The sequence below is a fragment of the Mauremys reevesii genome, linkage group 5, assembly GCF_016161935.1.
Source record: "Mauremys reevesii isolate NIE-2019 linkage group 5, ASM1616193v1, whole genome shotgun sequence".
Classification (NCBI taxonomy): Eukaryota; Metazoa; Chordata; order Testudines; family Geoemydidae; genus Mauremys; species Mauremys reevesii.
This window is the reverse complement of record NC_052627.1, coordinates 4553276-4578956: the sequence shown is the minus strand read 5'-3', so window position 1 is coordinate 4578956 and position 25681 is coordinate 4553276. Positions and strand designations below refer to the sequence as shown.

General features: G+C 45.8%; 2 long non-coding RNA genes across 3 annotated transcripts; one reads left to right on the top strand and one right to left on the bottom strand.

The window, feature by feature from the left end:
* Nucleotides 1–1407: 1407 nt before the first annotated feature.
* Nucleotides 1408–25348, top strand: LOC120406644. Of its 2 annotated transcripts, XR_005599437.1 has the most exons (4): nucleotides 1451–1518; nucleotides 15393–15464; nucleotides 20347–20527; nucleotides 25034–25348. It is a non-coding gene; the product is annotated as an uncharacterized LOC120406644 (long non-coding RNA). The 2 variants fall into 2 exon arrangements; XR_005599436.1 differs by lacking the exon at nucleotides 15393–15464 and having other exon boundaries at nucleotides 1408–1518.
* LOC120406643 lies at nucleotides 13019–24971 on the bottom strand. Its single transcript, XR_005599435.1, has 3 exons — nucleotides 24947–24971; nucleotides 20660–20702; nucleotides 13019–13768 (listed from the first exon to the last, which is right to left on the bottom strand). It is a non-coding gene; the product is annotated as an uncharacterized LOC120406643 (long non-coding RNA).
* Nucleotides 25349–25681: the final 333 nt, after the last annotated feature.

Here is a 25681-nt window from a genome sequence, read left to right as displayed (position 1 = left end):
CCTGAGGATGTTGTGAAGGCTAGGACTATAACAGCGTTTAAAAAAGAACTGGATAAATTCATGGTGGTTAAGTCCATAAATGGCTATTAGCCAGGATGGGTAAGGAATGGTGTCCCTAGCCTCTGTTTGTCAGAGTATGGAGATGGATGGCAGGAGAGAGATCACTTGATCATTGCCTGTTCGGTTCACTCCCTCTGGGGCACCTGGCATTGGCCACTGTTGGTAAACAGATACTGGGCTAGATGGACCTTTGGTCTGACCCGATACGGTCATTCTTATGTTCTTATGCAATTCCCCATTAGAGCACTTATTCTGGATCCCCCATACAGGACTGGAAAGAGTTAAGGTGGCCAGGTAGGCCTATTAACTCTACAGGCTGCACCTGGAAGGAGCACCAGAGAGGAGGGAATTGATTGCAAGCAGGTGCAGCTGTGCAGAAACAGGTGGGACCTATAAAGCCAAGAAGCTGGCAACAGACAAGGGCTGCTGCTGGGAAAGGGCAGTCAATCTCTGGGAAAAGGGTGGAAGGTTGTAGGAGCTGCAGAGGTGTGTCGGCTGTAGTCACTCCCTGGGAGGAAAGCAGAGGGTTTGGAGCTGATACACCCAGAGAGAGGAGGGGAACCAGGAGTGGTAGGAAGCAGTTCAGGTAAGGAGCAATGAGGACTGGGATAAGAAAGCCCAGAACTGTGGATTTAGGGTCCCTGGACTGGGACCTGGAGAAGAAGGCAGGACCAAGTTCCCCTACCAGCCACCAAGGGTGTGGCATAGAACCAGCGGGGCAGTGAACGGGAAGACTGCCTGGGTCACTGTGGTAGTGACAGAGAATTGAAGGACAGTACCCCAGAAGGGGGAGAAATATGGAGTGACCTAGCTGGAAGGCTGAGTCACGAAGAGGATGCTGAGGGGTGAAGGATGGTGGGGGCGGAGGACCTCCATGACTTTAAGATTAAGCTGGATAAGTTTATGGAGGGGATGGTATGATAGGATAACGGGTTTAGTCAATAGGTCAATAACGTGCCACACTGGTAATTAGTACAAAGGGTCAATGCTGGGATATTGTTAGCCTTTTCCAGAGGGTCTGGCTGGAGAGTCTTGCCCACATGCTCGGGGTTCAGCTGATCGCCATATTTGGGGTCGGGAAGGAATTTTCCTCCAGGGTAGATTGGCAGTGGCCCTGGAGGTTTTTCGCCTTCCTCCGAAGCATGGGGCAGGGGTCGCTTGCTGGTGGATTATCTGCTACTTGAAGTCTTTAAATCATGATTTGGAGCATTCAACAGCAGAGTCAAGGGAGAGAATTATTTCAGGAGTGGGTGGATCGGCTTATGTGGCCTGCATCTTGCAGGAGGTCAGACTAGATGATCATAATGGTCCCTTCTGATCTTGAATTCTATGATTCTATGATTCTAGGTTCCAGGGCAGAGAGGACCTGCAGACCTCTGAGATAGAGAGACGGAGCGATGGTGTGCAAACCACGGAATGGGGTGTTGACCTCAAGAGCTGGAGGAGGCACCAGACATGGTGAGTGGAATATCCTGTGACTGGGTGCTCAGGGAATGTACGTGCTGAAGGATGGACATCTGCAAGGCCGGATTGTGAGCATCACCATGGCGATAAGCCAGTTGTGTGAAGATCATACGGGCTGCTTTGGGTAGCAAATGCTGTAGTTGTGCCAAGCTATCCAAGATCTGTGCAGCTCTACCAATGCAGTTTTAAACAAATTCTTTAATATGCACCTCAGTCCACTAATTAATTTGCATATTTGCTAATAATTTGCATGTGACCATCAACTCCAGTGTAAATCAGTACTTCCTGTCCCTAACAATGGCAAGGGTAGGACATGAAGCTGCCCCAAACCTGGTAGCAGTGGTAGGTCATTGGGTGCCGAAGAGTTTCTGAGGAGGAGGTGAGTGCCGGGTGGGGGGACACGCCCAGGGATCTGGGTTTGTGGGGGTGTCTGGGTGGCAGGGGCAGCTCTAGCCATTTAGCCGCCCCAAGCACGGCGGCACGCAGCGGGGGCACTTTGCCGGTCGCGCGGCTCTGGTGAACCTCCCGCAGACGTGCCTGCGGATGCTCCACCGAAGCCGCGGGACCAGCGGACCCTCCGCAGGCACGTCTGCGGGAGGTCCGCTGGAGCCGCGAGCCGTGCGACCGGCATAGCACCCCCCACGGCATGCCGCCCCAAGCATTTGCTTGGTGTGCTGGGGCCTGGAGCCGCCCCTGCTGGGTGGGTAGTTATTTGGCCATGGCTGAGGGTAGCTAGGTTGGTGGTTTGTGGTAGTAGCTGTGAGAGTGGCATTAGCTGGTAGAGAAGCTGGGGGAAATTAGGGAGTATCCAGGGGGTAGCTGGTGAATGGGGGTAGAAGCTGGAGAGAGCTGGATTTGTGAGGAGTGTCTGGGGCGACGTTATAGAGCTGGTGTGACATCTGGGGAAGGTGGGAGTAGTGGCTTGGACCTTTTCAGAAGGGGCTGGCTGGTTGCTGTGCAGAGAGCCTGGGTCAGAACTGGGTGCCCCTCCCTTTCCATACCCGCTGCAATTTGCCTGCTCCTTCCCCACTCAGATCCAGCGTGGGGAGCAGGGAGGTGGAGCCTGCATAGCTGCCTGGCCTCTGGCAGCTGTGGCGTAATTGCAGACCATTCCTGTAGCCCTGCTGAGCATGTGAGATGCAGTCAAGCTGTGGGTGGGGACTGTGAGGACCAACTGCATGCATGAGTGTTGCACAAAAGACCTAACACACGGCAGGTCCAGCTTTGGCCAGAAGGTGTAAGCCAGGCAGCACAGCGGGAGATGGTCTCAACTCATCCCTCTGCAGGGATAACCCAGTACAGCTCCAAAGAGACAGCACTGGATGGGAGAGAAAGGAGCAAAGGGTGATCTGATGCTGCATGAAGGTCTTCTCTGGAGGAGTCTGGATCAGAGGTCTTGACTGGTGTGTTCGGACACACTTGCGTAGTGTAGAGAGGGTGAATATTAATTCCTGGCACTGCTCCGGCCTGCTGTTTTTTGTGGCCAGGGCCAATGGGCATATGTTAATCATTCATTAGTGGATACTAATAGAACTGCCACAGACATGGCCAGGAAGACATGGACAGCCAGGTTCATTGGTGCCCACAGGTGCCTGCAAGATTGCTACACTGGTTCCTCCATGGGCAGAGTTTGCAGGTCAGCTGGCTACCCAACAACCATGTAACAAAGGGGAAAAACTGTCCATTGATCCACAAATGCAAAATGGCCATTTTAATCCAACAATACACTCCCAGGAGAGTTCAGCGGGATGTCTACTTTAGCAAAGGCAGGTGCTTTGGCTTCTTCCGGTGAGGTCCCAATTCACACTCTGCTCTCAGGCAAAACTCCTGTTGGAGTTCAGGACAGTGAGTGTTTGGCCTGCATAAGGAGTGCACTAAATGGAACAGGTCAGAAAATAATTTTTTTCCATCAAAAAATTCTGACAAAATCTCGTTTTCATTTTTTTGTTTTTTGTTGTTGGAAATCTGAACATTTTCAATGAAAACATTTTTTTTGGAAAAAACAAACTTATTGTCAAAAAAGCCATTTTCTATTAGAAAAACATTTTTAATGGAAAACTGATGATTGTCTCTAATACTAAATACTCTACCTCACTCCATCATCTCTAGTAACCAAGGGAGTACAGGTGTTCACCAGCCACCAGCATTTTTATCACTCTGTCTACTAGACACAGAAAATTCTAGCAAACAGTTTACAGTATTGCCAACACCAGTTGTTCAAAAATCATAAATCAGGCCCCAAAATCATGAGATTGGCTTAAAAATCATGAGACTGTAAAACATAACTTGGAGGTGCTTTTTATTTGTTTCTTGGCTTCTAAGCCTTTCAGGCACAGTTGCTTCACATTTCCATGCTTTTCCCCACAACCACAAAGGCTAAACACTCCCCTTTTTAAAAAATGAAAGCTGAGATTCTTCTTCAATCTCCTGATTCCAGAAGCTGGAGCTTTAGGAAAAAACACCAAACATCTTTCTCCCTCTTCTCACTACAGTCTTAGCCCACGTGAAATAATTAAGTAGGAAGATTAGAGTCAGTATCAATAGTTCTTTTTTGTGTACCAGTGATAATTATTTGTTTGTATCACAGTGGCACTTAGAGGCTCCTTCTGAGATGGGCGCCCTGTTGGGCTAAGGTCTGTACAGACACATAGGGTTTGTCTACACTGTGCATTAGTCCGCACCAGAAGGGTATAAATTCTAATGCACATGAGGGTGTTGGACACCACCTGACCCGCGTGGACCCGGCTGGCATTCACTAAAAGTTCCCTAGTGCACATTAATGTAGTCCAATTTTAAACAGAACTACATTCATTTGCACTAGGGAACTTTTAGTGCATACTTGCAGGGTCCACATAGGCCAGTTAGTGTGTGACTTGCTATCATGCACTAGAATTTACACCCCTCTAATGCAGACTAACACACCGTTTAGATGAGCCCGTAGTTGGAAATGGCTCCTGTCCCAAAGAGCTCACAATCTAAGTGGACAAGGCAGAAGGTGACAAAGTGCTGTTATCCTCGTTTTACTGATGGGGAGATGGAGGCCCAGAGAGGTCAAGTGACTTGCCCAAAATGACACAGGATTTCTGTAAAAGAATTGGGCATCAAATCCAGATTTGCTGAGACTCAGTCCAGCGCTTGAAGCACAATACCATGCTTTGTCTTAGAGGGAATCAGTGAACCAGCCAGAAGACTAAAATCCCTGTGGCTCCCTTGTCTGATATGAGCATGCTGCTTTGCCTTCATTATTATTCTTCATTTTTAAAAGAGAAGGGAGTTCTTCCCACTATGTATTTGTGGGCCTGCAAGTAACTACACAAGAGAGCCCAGAGGAAATGGGCAGAGCATGCTGAAATCCTTGAGATTTCAAAATACAGATCCTCTCTGTATTTTGTGTACATCAATGAAAATGTTCTGTTAAAATTGACTTCAAAACATAACTTGGAGGCTGTTTCTTGGCTTCTACTTTCAGGCATTTTTATTTGTTTCTTGGCTTCTAAGCCTTTCAGGCACAGTTGCTTCACATTTCCATGCTTTTCCCCACAACCACAAAGGCTAAACACTCCCCTTTTTAAAAAATGAATGCTGAGATTCTTCTTCAATCTCCTGATTCCAGAAGCTGGAGCTTTAGGAAAAAACACCAAACATCTTTCTCCCTCTTCTCACTACAGTCTTAGCCCACGTGAAATAATTAAGTAGGAAGATTAGAGTCAGTATCAATAGTTCTTTTTTGTGTACCAGTGATAATTATTTGTTTGTATCACAGTGGCACTTAGAGGCTCCTTCTGAGATGGGCGCCCTGTTGGGCTAAGGTCTGTACAGACACATAGGGTTTGTCTACACTGTGCATTAGTCCGCACCAGAAGGGTATAAATTCTAATGCACATGAGGGTGTTGGACACCACCTGACCCGCGTGGACCCGGCTGGCATTCACTAAAAGTTCCCTAGTGCACATTAATGTAGTCCAATTTTAAACAGAACTACATTCATTTGCACTAGGGAACTTTTAGTGCATACTTGCAGGGTCCACATAGGCCAGTTAGTGTGTGACTTGCGATCATGCACTAGAATTTACACCCCTCTAATGCAGACTAACACACCGTTTAGATGAGCCCGTAGTTGGAAATGGTTCCTGTCCCAAAGAGCTCACAATCTAAGTGGACAAGGCAGAAGGTGACAAAGTGCTGTTATCCTCGTTTTACTGATGGGGAGATGGAGGCCCAGAGAGGTCAAGTGACTTGCCCAAAATGACACAGGATTTCTGTAAAAGAATTGGGCATCAAATCCAGATTTGCTGAGACTCAGTCCAGCGCTTGAAGCACAATACCATGCTTTGTCTTAGAGGGAATCAGTGAACCAGCCAGAAGACTAAAATCCCTGTGGCTCCCTTGTCTGATATGAGCATGCTCCTTTGCCTTCATTATTATTCTTCATTTTTAAAAGAGAAGGGAGTTCTTCCCGCTATGTATTTGTGGGCCTGCAAGTAACTACACAAGAGAGCCCAGAGGAAATGGGCAGAGCATGCTGAAATCCTTGAGAAACTGCTCTCTGTGTTTTGTGTACATCAATGAAAATGTTCTGTTAATGAGTCTTGGCTAGAGTACTGAAAGTTGGTATACTTCCCAGATTGCTTGTAATTATGTGCCCTTATTATGAATAGATATGGAATTATAATGTGCCTAATCACAGTTCAGTTGCTGATACAGAAATGTATTTTCTTCTATTGTCTTCTTGAACATTTAGTACTTTATGGGTTAGCTACTAGTATATTTCCACTTAGCAAAGGGTTCAATTAATGGGTCAATGAAAACAGAGCTAATGGATGACTGTAAAACTCTACTTATTATAAAGCATGAAGAGTGGGTTCCATGCTCCAGTGCTGAACCTCAGTTCAACTGATGTCATTTGTTAGGGCAACAGTTCTCTGGAGCTTCCATGAGATTAAATCCTTTTAGAGGCTTTAATTAATTTAAACAGCCTTGTGATTAATTTCTAATCCATCTCCCAAATGGCTTGTTACCAGCAGCAGGGTGGCGTAATTAGTGTCACCCTAAGAATATGAGAATGGCCATACTGGGTCAGACCAAAGGTCCATCTAGCCCAATATCCTGTCTTCTGACAGTGGCCATTGTCAGGTGCCCCAGAGGGAATGAACAGAACAGGGAATCATCAAGTGATCCATCCCCTGCTGCCCATTCCCAGCTTCTGGCAAACAGGCTAGGGACACCAACTCTGCCCATCTTAGCTAATAGCCATTGATGGACCTATCCTCCATGAATGTATCTAGTTCTTTTTGAACCCATTACAGAACATATATAATGGATTCTGGGTGGGAGTAATCAGTGACAGGGCAAAAATACCGGGGATCTTTATTTTTGGTTTACGGAACTCATCCAAGAAGGGGAGTGTGATGGGGCGTGCTGAAAGGGTTAACTCCACTCTCTGGCCCGAAAAGGCCCTCGGCCCTGCTGGGCATACTTCAGCTAGAGACTAGGTATAAAGGCTGACCGCCGAAGAGTGAATACTCAAGCTGTGAGCTCCAGCCCAGGAACCCCAAAAACCCCAGGCGGCAGAAGCCAAAGATGCTGAAACTCCAGCGGATGCCCACGGAGTAGCGGAGCTGCTGGGAGCTGCACTGCCTAAGGAGCCGAGAGACCAGAGAGACCCTGGGACCACGGCATCAGGAGCCAGGTAGAAAGTTGCTCAAAGAGACTAGTCGTGGTGCTGAGTGGGGTCAGCGTGTTTTGGGGGGATTCCCTGCTGACCTCGTGGTGGGCATACTTGCCACTGACAGGGCCTGCACTGGGGACCAGTGAAGCAGGGAGGGCCTAGGTCCCCCTACCTGACTGTCATACATCCCGGGATGGCGGCCCATTCCCCTGACAGGCCACTAGACTACGCAGCCCAATGGAAGGGGCAGTTGTACTGATTCAGGCCACTAGGCCACACAGCCCAGAGAAGGGTGACCTTACTGACTCTGACCATTGTGCCAAACAACCTTGAGAGAGAGTGTGGCCATATTGACTTTTACCATTAGTCCACACAACCCCAAGACAATGGGTGGTCTATGTCATATTATGATATGATGTCAGATTATGCATTATTCCTACTGACATATCATGAAATAATTTAAAATAATAAATATAAAAATGAAATAAGTAAAATAAATTTAGAAATGAAAATTTTGTTTTAAAATGAAGTTGTGAAATTTTCCCAAAATGAAACTTACCAAACAAACAAACAATCATTTCAGCAGAATTTGTTTTCATGATATACTTTGTCAAAAATAGATATGATTTAGGAAAAACAATTTATTTTTGTGAAAACAACATTTTCCAACAAAGACTTGTTTCAACAAAAAATTTCTAACCAGGCCTAGTTAATAGTGATGAAAAAATTGGTATTGTCTGAAGACTATTGATTTCTGAATAGTGATGCATATATTCTTCAAATAAATGAACAAACCTGGAAATGTCAGGTTTAATTTTTAACTACAATTTTTTAAATTGTTTGCTCTCATCTCTGTGATTGCTTTTCACAAATTCAGAGTTTACTGACCGAAATGGTTGCCAAAAGAGTGAATTTTGAGCCAGTGTTGCAGAAGTTTAAATATAGCATCAGGAGTAATCACACTGGAAACCTGATGCTCATCCCATCAGGAAACAGAAACATACCATGTATTCTGTGTGTCCAATGAAATAAGCTCAGATTTACAATGCACTACTGGCGAGCTATAATAAACCAATAATTATTCATAGAAACTACTCTGTGAATAACGTTTAATATCAAATACAGTTGAGAGACTCACCATCAGTTTGTGCACAATGCAGGAAAAGAGGTTACAAATTGGATGTTGTTCTAAAAGAGATGCTCTTGTTCAAACAGAAATTGTTTAGGGGCAGTTCTCTGGCCTGTGCTATACAGGAAACGAGACTAGATGACCAGAGGGGCCTTGAAATCTGTGCATTTGTCAAATAACTGTTTGTGGTGAATTATTCACCCAGAACTAGCAAGGTATTGTTGATTTTAGCTCAGTTTCTAATAAACTCAGCTGAGATTTTTGAAAGGGCCAAAGAGAGTTAGGTGCCAAAATGCCATTGAATAGCAATGGGAATTGGGTGCCTAACTCCCTTAGGCTGCTTTGGAAATCCCAGCCTTTTGTCTAAATCACAAAACACTGCCACCACACTGGCAGAGGTGCCAACTTATCAAGTTCTCAGGGGGTGCTTGACCCCTGCTCTGCCTCAGGCCCTGCCCCCACTCCCACCCCACCTTTTCCTGCCCCCACTCCTTCCTCTCCCCCGCTGCACCCGCTGCATGTGGCTGAACAGCTGATCACGGTGGGTGGGAGGCACTGGGCGTGGAGGAGCTGATCGGGGAGGCCCGCTGTCAGGTGGGAGGGAGGGGGAGGAGCTGCTCCATGGGGTCCACTGTCAGGTAGGAGTGCTGGGGGAGGAGTTGATTGGGAGGGCGCTATCGGGTGGGAGGGCCGGGGGAGGAGCTGATCGGGGGGCTCTGTCGGGTGGGAGGGAGGGGAAGGAGCTGATCCGTGGGGCTGTCGCTGGGTGCTGAGCACTCACTATTTTTTCCCATGGGTGCTCCAGCTCCAGAGCACACACGGAGTCGGCGCCTGTGACACCTGGACTACGTGGCTGTACTGGTTCCGTGGGGTGGGGTGGACTAGCAGGAGCTCAGAGCACGCTTAACGAATATGGAGAGCATGTCATTGTAACCCAGCAGCCTGCTGTTAAAGGAGACAAGGGCTGGGGCTAGCTGGCACTATTCCCTCAGCTCCTGCTGTGTCAAAATCAGCTGTCTGCAAGCCTAAGGGTCTGCACTGATTGGGGTCAGCTGACAGCCCGTTAAACGCCTAGGCCGGATAGGAGGGCTTGGAAAAGGCAGTTTGTGAGGGGAGCCATGGGGACCTAGCCGGGCTGGTGTGCGGAGCCCTGAGGTGGGTCTGAAGGGCTCTAGGGAAGCAGCCTGGGGCTCTATCCCAGAGTCAGTGACAGGGCCGGCTCTAGAGTTTTCGCCGCCCCAAGCAGCGCGCCGAATTGCCGCCCTTGGCTGGGGGGTGGGGGGGCAGTCCGTGTGCCCTTAGGGTGGCAGGCGCGTTTCTGCGGCGGCGGCAATTCGGCGGCAGCGTCTATGTTTAGCTGAAGCCCCCCGGACAGCTAAACATAGAATCTGCCCCCAATTGCCGCCACCGTGGAAACGCGCCTGCCGCCCTAAGGGCACACAGACTCCCCCACCCACGAGGGCAATTCGGCGCGCTGCTTGGGGGCAAAACAACAGGGACTGCCGCCCCTTGCAGATTGCCACCCCAAGCACCAGCTTGGAATGCTGGTGCCTGCAGCCGGCCCTGGTCAGCGAGACGTGCTAAGGGAGGGGGAGCTGAGCCTGAATGCAAGAGGAGCACAAGTAGGGCAGAAGACCCTTTGGTTTTCTTGCAACTTCAGTTACTACTGAAAGGGGATTGGACTCTTCTAGTTCAGTCATGTGAATTGCTGCAAGAGATGGAAAACCTGGGTGTGGGAAACTGGGGCAGGGAGCGGCTTTGATGCTGGCCTGCAGGGGAAGCTATAAGGCTGGCACGCCCTGTGACAGTAACATATTGTCTTAAGGCACGATCCTGTTCTTATTGAAATCCATGGCAAAGCTCCCATTGCCTTTAATGGGAGCAGGACCAAGTCTCCCATTAGTGCTCATGTCTCCCGCTAGCAGCTTGGTGCAGCTGCTAGAACAGCTAGCTGAGTTTCCTTTACTTCAGCGGCAGCTGCCTTTGCTTTTGGCGCTGAATATTCCAGGTTTGACCTTTGCAGACAATGGTCTATATAAATGCAGCCACAGGACACAGTTCCCATGCTCCATGTATGGATCGTACATGGTTCACCAGAACTTGGGCAGCCTTTGTGGAGCAGGTTACAGTCTTGACTGTTGACATCTGTGAAAATTGTTAACTCTGTCACCCAATCTGCATCAGTTTAAATAGGTTACAAACTGCCCACAAACAAGCTGATTTGAATACTATAAATTCCTGTGTGTCATTAATAACGTGTATCCCTGTAATGCCCCATTTATGATTATAGCAAAATAATAGGGCCTGACTCTCTAGCTTCTCCTTTTCTCACTGCCCATCAGCCAGCAAGATACCAAAAGGGTAAATCATTGCATAAACCCCAGTTCCATAAATCACTGTGCTGAATCAAGTAGCTTCAATTTCAGCAATCACCCCATGCACTGCATGCAAAACGCAGCAAATGCAGCTCAGTTTACTACCTGGGATGTTAACTATACCTTTACTATAAACCTGGATATCTGCAGTGTTGCCTATGGCAGTGCATGTGCTGTGTAATCATCTTAGAGAAAGACCCTTTTGTAAGGGTAATGAATACATGCCAAGCTGATGAAGTTACTGCAAGAATCCTAGTACTTGCTGGGGCAGATTAGCAACAGAGCTCAGTAACCACTAGCTCCCATTGACTATAATAGGATCTATTGAATGCTGAGCCCTTTTGAAAATCTGGCTCTTTGCGCCTGATTTTTCCCATTGCCGAGCACTTTGTGCACACTAACAACTGTGCAAAATGGATTTGGCAGTAACTCATACCCACTTGCAAAGTTGCCTTTCAGAAGCATACAACACTCTTTGTATTCATGGCAAAGAGCTGTTTGCTTAAACAGATGACAAAGTAACTTTGGGTTTCGGTATATGACTTGGCTACGTCAAAACCTTTGCCTAGTTAAATCTGTTCATTTTTGTCCTTGAATACTTAGGGTAAACCTCCATCTAGCTGCAACAACCTAGCTGCAAGTGCTGCTGTTTTGCATGCAGTGTGACCTCTGAAATTTAAGCTCCCTGATTTGGCAGAGGATGGAACTAGTGTGGGAGTCTGTGGCTGGGGTGCGGGGGAGGGAAGTGATACAAATCTGACATCTCTTACAATGTGGTTGCCCTGGGTAGGCTTTGTATGTGTCTGTGGGATCCAGGAATTTCAGCTGCTGACCATTTCTAAATTGTAGTTTGTGGTGAGTGTGTGTGGGTTGGTGGTGTTTTTTTTTTAAAACATCTTTCATTATCTCTAGTTCCTGCCTTATTTTTTTAACTGGAAGTCAAAACAAGAAACATTTAACCTGAGAAGTTGTCCAGATTCATTTAACGCAATAAGACATTCAGCACTGCTTGTACTAAGTAGGTCAGAAAATTCCCCACGGCACTCAACATGCGTTTTGAGTAAACACGGGATGGTGGGCAAATGAGCTAAATAAAAAAAAGGGACACCGAAGATTTATCATGCAAACATTGGGCTCTGTCCTTGGAATTAGAGGGGAAGACTTGGTATACAGTCACCAAACTGATACTGCTGCAGGGAAGCAGTTTGGCCTGTTGGACAGGAACTCAGGACAAAGTGGATTTAATTCTCAGCTCTGCTGCTGGGTGAGCTTCGAAAAGTTATTTCACCTTCCTGTGCCTCCATTTCTCTATCTATACAAGGGGGATAATGATTGTGCCCTCCTTTGTAGAGTGCTTTGAGAGATCGAATGATGAAGAGCACCAGCTAAGAGCTAGTGGTTACTGTTATCCTACTTCCATGCACTGGAAGTGTCTCTGAAAAGAGCCAGGGCCTCTCTCTGTGTGTGTAATACATAAAATATCTACTTTGTTAAAGGTTCATCTCCACTATGCCATGAGTAGAGTGGAATGGCCCATTGGATAGACAAATTAAACTAGCCATAAAGGGAACCAGTTTTTTCACTTCTAAGAAGGAATTATTTTCCATCTTATTTTTCTCATGGGGAACAATATGGTGAATCTAAGAGCATTGTAAACAGTTAGCCAGGGCTAAGCTTCTCAGATGTTAAGGCAGCGGGAAGCCATTAAGGTCATGTAGTCTGACTTCCTGCATTACACAGGCCAGAGAACTGTACCCAGTCATTCCTGCAGCCAGCCCAATAGTCCTGTGGTTGAGCTACTGCACATATTTTAGAAAAACTCTCAGTCTTGATTTAGACTTCAAGTGATGGAGAATCCACCACATCTTTTTGGAAGCTGCTCACAGCTTAATCATTCACTGTGCCTTATTTCTAGCAGACGAAGGCATAATGCTTTCTCCCTTTGTAAGTGATCACATTGGTTTTTTTTAATCCTTTTCTTCAGTAAGGGTTTGTCTAGATGAGCAGTTAGTCTGCTGCAAGTTGGGTGTGAATCTACCCTGCAGCAAATGGCCATGCATTGTGTCCGTGTGAACCCTGCTGCCGTGGACTAACTATTCATGTAGACAAGCCTTTAGCTAGATAGACTGGGCTCCTTTAGTTCCTCATTGTAAGGCAGGCTTCCCTTGAATCATTCTTGTAGCTCTTCTCTGAACCCACCCAATTTATCAACATCCTTTTCGAAGTGTGGCTACCAGAGCTGGACAAAGAGTCCCAGTAATGCTCTCACCAATGCCATATACATTAGCCCACTGACATGAGACTCACTCTGCTTGGAGTAACCTCCTGCAGCATGACAGGGCAGGTGCACCTGCCTTAGTTTCCCCTTCATTTGCCCCTGGAAAGGAACATAGTCTCCATGTCCAATTCAAAGGCCTGCTTCTATGCATAATTTATTTATGTACACTAGTCCACAGAACCCTTCTGATAAAATTGTTCTTCCCAAAGAACAGGTAACATCCCAGAAGATTTTCATGCCTCCTCCAGGCTCATCACTTCCAGCTTGCCCACCCAAGCATCCATCTCCAGTCTGTCCCCAGCGCCTTTGCCCTGTTCCAGGGCTTCACTTTCCAGGCACCCACCAGAGAGTTAACAGAGTCTCTTCTCTCCCATGACTCTGCTACCACATCCCCCATGACAAGTCCTCCTCTCAGAGGGCTTCCCACAGGGTTCCATACACCAGCCCTCCCTGCCGGCAAGTCCTACCCCTGCTCCTGGGATCTACTCTCCAGCATCAGCACTCTTTTTCCCAGGCTTGGCTTCCCCTGACCAAGCTACGTTTCCCCTTTGCCCAGTGACCTCTGCATGAGATTTCCTGCACCTTAGCAGGGTTCCCCAGCTCTGGCCAGTCTTCCCAAGCAGCTTTCTTCAGCTCCTGTTGTTTCAATAGCTGCCTATACCAGCTCGCCTGGGACTCCTGTGGTTCTCTGCCAGTAACTCTTGCCAGTTGTCCATGGTTCCACCAGCTTCTTCCTGGTGCTTCTGGAACACTAGTTGCCACAGCAAAGCACTGGGAGCTCACAATTAGTGTATCTACAAGTAGAGGGGAACAGAAAAAGTTTTGGACAAATAGATTATTAGCTGAAAATGCAGTTTGGGGTCAACTGTAACTATTCACAAAGTGGGGTTGATTTGGCAAATGGTTTCACAAAACAAAAGGGGGAAAGACAAATCAGTTCATTTTAACCTTTTATAAATGAAACCTTTTGAGTTTTTTGTTTTGAAATGACATTTCATTTTGAAATCTAGCTAGATTTGGTTTAAAAAAACCCACCCCAAAACTAAAAGAAATTAGATTTTTGGGGGGTTGAACAAAATGTTTTCTTTGACCTGCAATGCATGTTTTTTTCCCCTACTTTGATGAGATAAAACAAAGAATGTCTGTTTCAGGTTCAACAAAAATACAACTTAAATTTCTTTTTAGGTTCAGCCACCACACCAAAAAAAATCACCTATTTGCTCAGCTCTGTCTCCAGTGGTCCCACAATCCTTTCCAGTGGTTTCCTGCTTTTCATAATATAGTTCTGTAGTTGTGGCCTGCATTCTTTGTTCCTAGATGTCTGATCTTCCACTTAGCTGTATTAAAATGCTCATTTGATTGCATCCAGCCTACCAGCATCACCCCTCTGGCACTTATGAAAATAAGAATGGCCATACTGGGTCAGACAAAAAGTCCATCTACCCAGTATCCTGTCTTCTGACAGTGGCCAATGCCAGGTGCCCCAGAGGGAATGAACAGAACATGGAATCATCAAGTGATTCATCCCCTGTTTCCCATTCCCAGCTTCTGGCAATCAGAGGCTAAGGACACCATCCCTGCCCATCCTGGCTAATAGCCATTGCACTTAAGTATAGCAAAGGAGTTGGAAAAAAACTGCAACACACATTCATAGACTATCAAAGTTGGAAGGGACCTTGGGAGGTCATTTAGTCCAATCTGCTGCTCAAACCAAGACCAATTCCCAGGCAGATTTTTACCCCCGTCCCCTAAATGGCTCCCACAAGGAGTGAACTCATAACCCTGAGTTTAGCAGGCCAATGGTCAAACCACTGAGCTATCCCTCCCCACAATCTTTCTGTCACAGGAAAGATTCTTGAGGCTTAATTGTGCTCTGTGCAATTAAGCTGGGATTTTTTGAAGCACCCCAAGAGAGTTAGGCACCCACATCCCATTAATCTTCAGCTATAGCCCCTTGTTATTCAAACAACTCAGTCTCAATGTTTCCCCTTTATTCTTCCCTCCAATTTATCCCTCGTATCAGTCACTCTTCTAATTGACTTGCAATATCTTGAAAAAAAAGACTTACATTTTGGTCTCTTCTGGACAAACAATTCCAAGTTATCAATCACTTGCAGACAAGCTGGAGAGTGGATAAGACCACAGCAGGTAGGTGTGTGTGTGTGTGGTGGGGGAGGGAGTTATGTTTTTCTTGGACATATTTCTATTTTTTCCCTAGGAACAGTTTCTTCACATCTGAATTTCTGGGGGAAAGAAGTGGCTTGGCTGACATGTTGTAATATGACATATCTTGTCCTGTTTAATATAAGTCATCTCAATTTTATGTTCCTTCAAGTGACACAAATGGAGTTGATGATTCACAAAATGATGCCCTGGTTTAGAAAACCTGAAAATATGTTTTGTTTTTCCATCACTCAGACAAGTTCTTATATAAGCTACAAAAATTGGAGGAATAAGGAGCTGGAATTGCCCAAAGAGGGCACAATTCAGGTAAGTATCACTCTTAAGACTTTCAGCACATTCTCAAGTCCTATTGGAGTTTATTGGACTTAAGCATTTGCTTAGTGCGCTGTCCTGAATTGGGGTTTGGATATGTTTTTTCCTGAACCAGGGCTGGAATTGTAGCACTATGTACCCAACCATGGAAGATCAGGTGGGTAGATGAAATTAGTTGTAGGAAAGTGGTAACTAGGGAAAGCTTGCTTGGTGGCTCCACTCTTTTTGTATGGTAGACATTACAGCTACAATATATAAATACAGGAGCGCACTAAATCCCCAAATGGGGAAGAAATGCATCCGAATGCATCCGAAGAAGTGAGCTATAGCTCACGAAAGCTCATGCTAAAATAATTTGTTAGTCTTTAAGGTGCCACAAGTACTCCTGTTCTTTTTGCGGATACAGACTAACACGGCTGCTACTCTGAAACCAAATGGGAAGGATGATCTTGTGGCTAAATCAGAGACCTAGTAGTCAGGAGAATTGTATTTTACTCCTGGCTCTGCCCCAGACTTAGAATCATAGAATCTCAGGGTTGGAAGGGACCTCAGGAGGTATCTAGTCCAACCCCCTGCTCAAAGCAGGACCAATCCCCAACTAAATCATCCCAGCCAGGGCTTTGTCAAGCCGGGCCTTAAAAGAGATTCCACCACCTCCCTAGGGAACCCATTCCAGTGCCAAATGATTTCTGGGGCAAGTCATTTGATTCCTCTGTTTCCCTGTCCGAAAACTGTAATGATCCTGCCCTACTCTCCAGGGTGTTGTGTGGCTTAATTCATGTTTGTAAAGTGCTTTTGAGATCCATTTATAAATGGTGTGTTTGTGCTTGGCAGAACTGATTTTTTTTATAATTTTCATGGGTTTGTCAAGCATTTTTTAATTTTTATTGATTTACACTTCCACAGTTGCAGGAAATTATGCTGGTTGTCAGGCAATAATTATTTAATGACAAACACTGAGAATAAAAAAGTTAAAGCTCTAACTGTTTAAAACACACATTGTCAACATCACATGTCAAAATAGACAAAGTACAAACCCTTACATCAAATCAAGCAGCATTTTTCTTGCTTTGTCTATCCGTTCATTTCTATTACAATGGAAATATTATGCATGTGTGTACGGTGAAATTGACGTTTACTGATAAAAATCTAATCCTTCCAATCCTAATTATATATGTGTATGAATATTCATTATGTTTTATATCCCTCGTTCATATGGGTTCTGAAGCATGGGCCTAACTTGAACCACTTAAGTACATGCCTAACTTAATGCAACTTAAATAACTTGCTAAATCTGGGGGCCTGTTACTGCTGCTGTCCATAGTCACAGTATAGTAAATACTGCTTTCTCTATGCGTGGCCTCCCAGCACTTCCCAGTAATGGACAAGTTGAAACCAGGCATTGACATTGGCCCCCATTGTTATACCTGGAGCAAGGCAGAGACATGAACTGATTGCTACACAGGCTGTTGCTGTTTGTAGACGGGTTGGACTCACCCCTGCGGCGCCTCCTGCTGGTTGCTCTCTGAAGTTAGGCCAGTCCAGCCCTGGAGCACCCTCTGCAGGCTGGTGATCCACCTGTTCGTAGGCCCCCGTGTCCCTCCCTGGACCCGGTGCCCTTTTACATGGGGTGCTGCCCCCTAGCAGTAACCCCTTTCTCTCTGGGTCTCCCCTTCTTAGGTAACCCTCACCCTCTATCCCTACCTTGCCTCAGTGTATGGCTACTGCCAGTCATTGTCTAGCCCCCACTCTAGGCAGACTGCAGTCTCAGCCAACTCATCCCTGGCAAGGAGGGTTTGGACCTGCTGCTTTATCCTACCCCTGGGATGCCCTCTGCAACCCCCAGTACCTATTGGCTCACTGCTAGGCCGCAGCCTGGGGCTCTCTAGGCTGGAGCTTCCCGGCTCCTCAGCCTTCCCCAGCCCTGCTGCACTCAGGTATCCAGTCTCACGCTCTAAGCAGCCAGGCCCATCTCTCTCTATAGCCAGAGAGACACTCTCTGGCTTCCTGGCTGATCCGGCCTTTTATAAGGCCCTGCTACTCAGTTTGGGGCGTGGCCCCCAGCTGTAGCCACTTCCCCAATCAGCTCAGCTCTGTCAGGCCACATTTTAAACCCCTTAAAACCCTGGAGCAGGGTCCACCCTGCTACACTGTTATACTTTTAAATCAGGTACCTATCGTGATGACAGCAGTAATGCCAACTGCAAACATTCAAAAATCACAAGTTAGGCCTCCCAAAATGATGTGATTGTATTAAACCATAATTTTCTTAATAATGAATTTGGGCTTTTTAGTTGTCTTCAGGTTTTTCAACCTTTAGGGGTTACAGATGGGTTACATTTTCAAGTTTTTCTCTTCAGCCATGAGAATGATAAATATACTTCTGTTCTTTAAAGTGATGCTAAGATTCTCTCTCAAACACATGATTCCAGAAACTGGGGCTTTAAGAACATAGCCAATATCATGAGACATACAGTAAACTGGTGAGAGAGGGCAACATCAAAAGACACTTTATAAACACTGATAGATAGGGCTGGTTGAAATTTTTTCAAACAAAACTTATTTCATGGGAAAATTGGGGTCTTGAAGGAGCTAAATGGTTTTGCAAATAAGTGTCTACTTTCTGCAGAACTTCTATTTTTTGCTGAAAAAATGAGTGCCCCCAAACTGAATTTTTGGACAAACAATTGGAGGAGGGGGGTCAGAGGGGAGGAATACCATTTTTATTCAGATTTCTGTTGAAAAAATAAAAATTTTCAGTGGGGAGGAGGGAAATTCTGACCAACTCTGATAGATACTTGACTTTACATCTGTATTTCTGGGAGATACCCTAAAGTTAGTGTGGAAGATTGTTCTGAACTATTGTGTTCTAAGGGGAAAATGTGTTCTATTTCTGAAACTGTTTTCCCTAGAGAATCTGCTCATGACATGCATTGTACAATCAGTGCAACTGATCAAATCAATAAAAATAGTTTCTTAAACAATTAAATATTGGAAAATCTGAGAAACATTTTGGCTTGTGGTGCAGAGCATGGGCTTATTTCCAAAAGGCAATGAGCAACTTCAATTCCTATGAGAGTCAATGGACATCCAGGATGCTCTACACATCAGAGGACTGAGTGAAGAGAGATTTGAAATCAGCTGTTTGTGAAGCAAGAATTCTATTTATTTCTTTGGTGTACTGTTCAGGCTTGTTTTGGCAGTGCATTCAGCAGAAAGGCTGCAGATATGATGGATAGCTGAACCTGGCCTGGACAAAACAATCTAGCAAAAGTTATCATTCTAATTCAGAGGGATTTTGTATTTGTAAATTATTCCAAAATCAAATAATATATGATGGCTATCTCTGTCACACAACTTTTAACATTATAATAACACATTTTCTATCCACTGGAGCTGCAGCAGAGTTCATCCAAGATCTGAATTCTGGGAAACAAGCAAAGCTGAAAAGTGCATTGTTGTTTCCCTGCTTGCTCTTGGGGCGTTCAGGGTGGTAATAAGAATATACTTAAGTCTGGACCTTCAAAGGCATCAGGCCCAACAACTGGGGCTAGAGTTTCAAAAGAACTCAGTGAGAGCTGCTCTGTGAAGCTCTTTTGTAGGTTTAGTTGCCAAAATAAGGGCACTTAGGGATTCAGATCTGAAAATCTGGCCCTATATGTTCAGCTATATTTTAGCGGTTTTTTCTCCTTATGAAGGAAGCCCAGGCTGGATTTTCCCCCTCCTTAGCATCCCAAATCCTAGCAATGTGAAGGAGTCTTTCGCCATACTAGAATAGAAAGCCAAAGTCTTGCTCTCTTCTTAATAAAAACTACCTGTGGTGTGTAATCAGCCAAGCCATCAGTTGTAATTGGAATATAACCTTTTCAACACCATTTTGTCTGCCTGCAAGATGTGTTTATACATCTACTGCTGAGCCCTGGAGAGACAATCAGCATTTAGCATGTTTGATTCTGCAGATTTTCAGGGAATTCCTCACTGAGAACTTTTCTTCTAAATGGAGATGCCATGAACCTCCCAGCAGCCAGGCTTGTCCTCTGTCTGTGCCTCATGAGGTATTGGTTCAACGAGAGATGGTCACTCTTTTGGAACTCTAAAAACTCCATTTGCAAGTAGTCCCTTCTCTGCCACAGACGTGTGTGACCTTGGGCAAGTCACTTAGCCTCTCTGAGCTTCAGTTCCCCTTCTGTACAATGCAGATAACAGCCTGCCTTACCTCAACAGGGTGCTCTTAGGATAAAAACATTACAGATTATGAAGTGCTCAGATACTTATATGGATGCCATTATTGTAGTAAGATCACTAGCTAGATCGAAGTAATGAGTAGAGCTGGGTGATTTTTTTTTCAACAGTGAATTCGCTGAAATTCATTCTTCAGAGCACAAACTATTCACAAAATGAGGTTGAATTTGGCAAATAATTTTGGCAAGAAATACACAATATCTAAAGTCCAGATACTGTGTTTCATGTCAGCCATGTTGAAACAAACTGTCTCAACTCTTCATTTCAAAATGGCATTTTGTTTTGAAACTTAACTAATTTTAAACAAAAAAATCACCCAAAAAGGGGGTTAAATACCTGAAAACCAAACCTAAAACAAAACATAGTTTTGGGTCAAATGAAATGTTTCGCTCAACTCAGAATGAAATATTTTCTTGTTCCTTTTGGTGACAAACTAAAAAAAATAGAGTTTTTGGCTTCTCGGTTCAACCCCCAAACTGAAAAATCCCAAAGACTCACTCAGCTCTAGAAATGAGCCATTGACAGGAAATAGTCTTGTGGTAAAGGTTGCTAAATACAATTACAGACCCTTACCTGTCATAAGTTAGGTAGCCATATATGGAGTCTTAATACTTGCTATTGTGTGTGTCTCAAGGAAAAGCTACAGTAAAATCTCAGTTTGGGGACAATAAGTGACGCAGAAGGCCTGAGCCATTCCCCAGCCTGAGCCATCCGGCTGTCACCGGGAGCGTTCGGTGCTCGAGGGAATTACTGTGGTGCTGATGATTAGAACACAAAGCCATCCCATCAAGGAGAAGCTAAAAGCTCCACTACACGTTAGTACCTACTGCTCCTCTCATTTTCTCTTCAAATCCTCTTCTCTCCCCCATTTCAAATCGCACAGGCTGAGCACTGGGCTTAAACGAGAGTATTTGCTGAGAACAAAGTATAAACATTTCCATAACCACCTGATGTGGGGCTTCCTCAGTCTTTCCTGCTACAGCAGTTCCACTGTGGATAAATAATTAAAAAGTCATTAGAGCAGTGGGCCTGGATCCTGTGTCTCCCATGTGAGTGATCAAACCACCGGGCTAGAGATTCACTTTCCTGCTCTTTCTTGCACCTTCTCTCTCTCTCTCTCTCTTTCTCTCCCCCCCCCCCAAAAAAAAAAGAAAAAAAAAGATTCTCTTATTATTTAGCTCGGTGGAACAGCTTTTCTCGGAAGAGACTGAGAGGACACCCCTCCACACACACATCACAATATCTCATGCCCAGTGGTTAGGACACTCTCCTGAGAAGCAACAAAGCCCTATTCAAAGCCCCGATCCCTCCCATATCCCAGCACTGTGCTAAAGGGTGAGGGACATCCTCCTGCTGTGGCCATTTTGTGTAAGCTCACCGATAAGGGCCTGATCCAGCAGGTGAGCTCTGAGCATGCTTACCAGAGTGGGCCCCACATTCAGGTAAGGTGTAGGAATGCTCGTCTTCCCCCAGTTCTCTTTCACCCTGGTACTGAGGTATCTGGTTGCCTGGCGTGGGGCTGCAGTGCACATGTGCGCAGAGAGAAACATAGGCTCCTAGGGAAGGCTTTCTGCAAATATGTAGGTGCTGAGTGAGTTAAGGTGTTGGGTGGCAGCTGAGCAGGGATTTTGTGAATCCCAGTGGGGCCTGATTCTGGGATTTAGGTGCCTAAAGTGGCAAGTAAGTGCCACGTCCTCTTGTGAATCTAGCTCCAGCTGCCAAGCCATTGTGAAGTGTCTTGGAGGCATGCCGGCAGAGGAGGGGGTTACGGAGAGATTTAAAGGACACAGGTGGCTTTGTGGATTTTTACAGAGGGCTCCTTCCAAATATGAAGGGTGGCCTGGCATGATGGTGCTTAAAGGAAAATGTAAAGGACAGTCACAGCTGGCATCTTGGCTGTGTGGAAAAGTGAATCTGTGTCTTGCGCTACACCTCAAATTTAGGTCAACATGCTACAGCATTCGGGGATAGGAAAAATCTGCACCCTGAGCACCATAGGTAGGACTACATAGCCCCTGGTGTAGACACTTCTAAGTCAACGGAAGAATGCTTCTGTCGAACTTGCTAGCATCAGTCTACAGGTGAGGTTCCTACAGGGACAGAAAACTCCCTTCTCTTGTATTCTGTCTAGACTACGGGGCTACAATGGCATAGCTACAGTACCATGATGTTGTAATGGCTATAGTGTAGACCTGGCCTACCTCTCTAGAGTGTATGAGAAACAATGGGGTGGGCAGGGACAGGTCTTCAATCTGAAGACCAATAGGTCTGTGCTTGGTGCAGTGGAAAAAGGGAGCCTTGTACTCAGCTTGAGCACTGACACTCTCTCCAGCTATCAGCCATGGTCCAAATCTTACATTGTGGGATAAGGTTATGGGAACAGTGCCAAGACAGCTCTCACTGTACATTAATGACTGTGGTTTCCTCAGTCTTTGCCTGTCTAGATTCTAACCTCTGCATGGCACAGAGGCTGTACTTGTCAAACCAGTCTGGTGGTTTGTTTTGGTTGGTTCGTTGGTTGGATTTTTTTCCCTTCCTGGCAAAGCATAAATATTAGATGTCCAAACCAATATTATTAGATCTGTTGCCTGCCTCTGATACTGTGGATTATGCTGTGCTGATGCTGGTACATCTGTGGGCCTTATGGGAAGTGCATGGAACTGGTCATCAGTCGTCTTGTTCCTGTCTTGGGGTTTGATCACTGAGGGTAGATTGGGGCGGTTGCTCTTCTGCCTGACGGGCTGTCTCCTGCGAGGTACCATGCCATCACCCCACTGATTCAATAGGTATGCAAGGCCCCTAGGAGAACATGCAGGCAGCAGCAGTGCTTTCAGTATAGTGATAGCTCAGCTGGGCTTGTGCAGCGGAGCAGCTCTTCCAGGGTCTGGGTCAGACTGGGGCACAGATAAGGACAAACTGGCTGAGACTCATAGAATCATAGAATCTCAGGGTTGGAAGGGACCTCAGGAGGTCATCTAGTCCAACCCCCTGCTCAAAGCAGGACCAAACCCAACTAAATCATCCCAGCCAGGGCTTTGTCAATCCTGACCTTAAAAACCTCTAAGGAAGGAGATTCCACCACCTCCCTAGGTAACCCATTCCAGTGCTTCACCACCCTACTAGTGAAAAAGTTTTTCCTAATGTCCAACCTAAGCCTCCCCCTCTGCAACTTGAGACCATTACTCCTTGTTCTGTCATCTTCTACCACTGAGAACAGTCTAGATCCATCCTCTTTGGAACCCCCTTTCAGGTAGTTGAAAGCAGCTATCAAATCCCTCATTCTTCTCTTCTGCAGGCTAAACAATCTCAGTTCACTCAGCCTCTCCTCATAAGTCATGTGCTCCAGCCTCCTAATCATTTTTGTTGCCCTCTGCTGGACTCTCTCCAATTTATCCACATCCTTCTTGTATTGTGTGGCCCAAAACTGGACACAGTACTCCAAATGAGGCCTCACCAGTGCTGAATAGAGGGGAATGATCACATCCCTCGATCGGCTGGAAATGCCCCTACTTATACAACCCAAAATGCCATTAGCCTTCTTGGCAACAAGGGCACACTGTTGACTCATATTCAGCTTTTCGTCCACCGTAACCCCTAGGTCCTTTTCTGCAGAACCACTGCCCAGCCATTCGGTCCCTAGTCTGTAACAGTGCATGGGATTCTTCCGTCCTAAGTGCAGGACTCTGCACTTGTCCTTGTTGAACCTCATCTTATTTCTTTTGGCCCAATCCTCTAATTTGTCTAGGTCCCTCTGTATCCTAGCCCTACCCCCCAGCGTATCAACCACTCCTCCCAGTTTAGTGTCATCTGCAAACTTGCTAAGGGTGCAGTCCACACCATCCTCCAGATCGTTAATGAAGATATTGAACAAAACCGGCCCCAGCACCGACCCTTGGGGCACTCCACTTGATACCGGCTGCCAACTAGACATGGAACCATTGATCACTACCCGTTGAGCCCAACCATCTAGCCAGTTTTCTATCCACCTTACCGTCCATTCATCCAGCCCAGACTTCTTTAACTTGATGGCAAGAATACTGTGGGAGACTGTATCATAAGCTTTGCTAAAGTCCAGAAATAGCACATCCACTGTTTTCCCCTCATCCACAGAGCCGGTTATCTCATCATAGAAGGCAATTAGGTTAGTCAGGCATGACTTGCCCTTGGTGAATCCATGCTGACTGTTCCTGATCACTTTCCCCTCCTTTAAGTGGTTCCAAATTGATTCCTTGAGGACCTGTTCCATGATTTTTCCAGGGACTGAGGTGAGACTGACTGGCCTGTAGTTCCCTGGATCTTCCTTCTTCCCTTTTTTAAAGATGGGCACTACATTAGCTTTTTTCCAGTCATCCGGGACCTCCCCCGATCGCCATGATTTTTCAAAGATAATGGCCAATGGCTCTGCAATGTCATCGGCCAACTCCTTTAGCACCCTCGGATGCAGCGCATCCGGCCCCATGGACTTGTGCTCGTCCAGCTTTTCTAAATAGTCCCGAACTACTTCTTTCTCCACAGAGAGCTGGTCACCTTCTCCCCATACCGTGCTGCAGAGTGCAGCTGTCTGGGAGCTGACCTTGTCTGTGAAGACAGAGGCAAAAAAACCCTAACCCTAACCCTAATCCTAGCCTGGAGAAGCCTGAGATTATTTGGGTGGGTCGGGAGGAGTCAACTGGAGGCTTTGTCTGAGGCTATCCCAGCCCTAAGAGTGGAGCTGTTCATTCAGATATATAGAAATGACCCAAAGGAGCCTGCATATAACTTACATACATCATAAGTGCAGCTGTACGCTCAAAGACAGCCTGCGACCAGTGAGGCAGGAAGTTTCAAATCTCAAATTCCCTCCCTCCACTAACAGCTCCCTAGCCTTACAGCTCCCAAATACACACAGAAAAACAGAAAGCTCACAGTTCCTTTAGTGACTAAGGAAAAATCAGCTGTTTTCCCTATGAACCTTCCTAAATATGAATGAAGAAAGAACAGGTGGGGCAGTCCAGCCCAAACAGCCCTTTTTAATTGTAGTGGTTCAAATTAGTAGAATAGTTACCCCATAATTATCTCAGAGTCAGATGTTTCCTGGCACATAGCGACTGTGTGAAGGAATGAGGCCCACGGTTCAGCCAAGCTTACTTCACTGATCTGGTCATTAGCTGCCAGGCAATGCCTGACCCAGAGGGCATCACAGCTATTATACACCACGAAAGTATAAAGATGTAACGAAAGAATAAAGCAATTACCTTATTTCGTGAAGGAAAGCTAAAGGTAGAACTGCTGGTTGCCATGGATATGGGGTTCTGTTGACCCTGCTGGTGTCTCCTTTGCAGATAGAAGCCAAGGGTCAAGCTGTTCCCTGTAGACCTGTGTGCAGCCAAAGGGAGCCTGGGTTCCATGCAGCAGCTGGCCGCATCGGGGAGTGACACGGTAACTCAACCTGGCCAGAAAATGTCAATTATTTTTGTAGTAAATCTTTAGAAATTAAAAAAAAAAAATCCTGAGAAGTGTTTTGAGTGGAGGTGGAGAGAAGAAAAATTTCGGGTTTTTAGAAACCCAAACTGTGACCATTACCACCAAATAACTGCCAAAATGAATTTTTTTGTATCCAGAAAGCCATTACGTTTACTGAAAATACCAATCAAATATCTGTTGGCAACATTTTTCTTTTGGATGAAAAGCCAGTTTTGATCAAAAAATTGTTGATCAAATATTCTCACTAGCTCTGGGAGGAGCTAATAGGACAGTAGGACTCCATGCTCATTGTTTCATTTGTTTAATCCGGTTCTGGTGAGGCTTGCGTGTGCCTTTGCCTTTTGACTGGTACAGGCTTTTTGCAGTTGGAACGATATGCAAATCAAGTTAGTTTTTTCTGAGGAAACTATCTCCCTTTGAATTCTGGTCCCAGTTTGATTCTCTGTGTTCTCTCCTATTCATCTGCAACGGTTTTAGGAAGTTGTTTTGTTAAATATATATTTCGT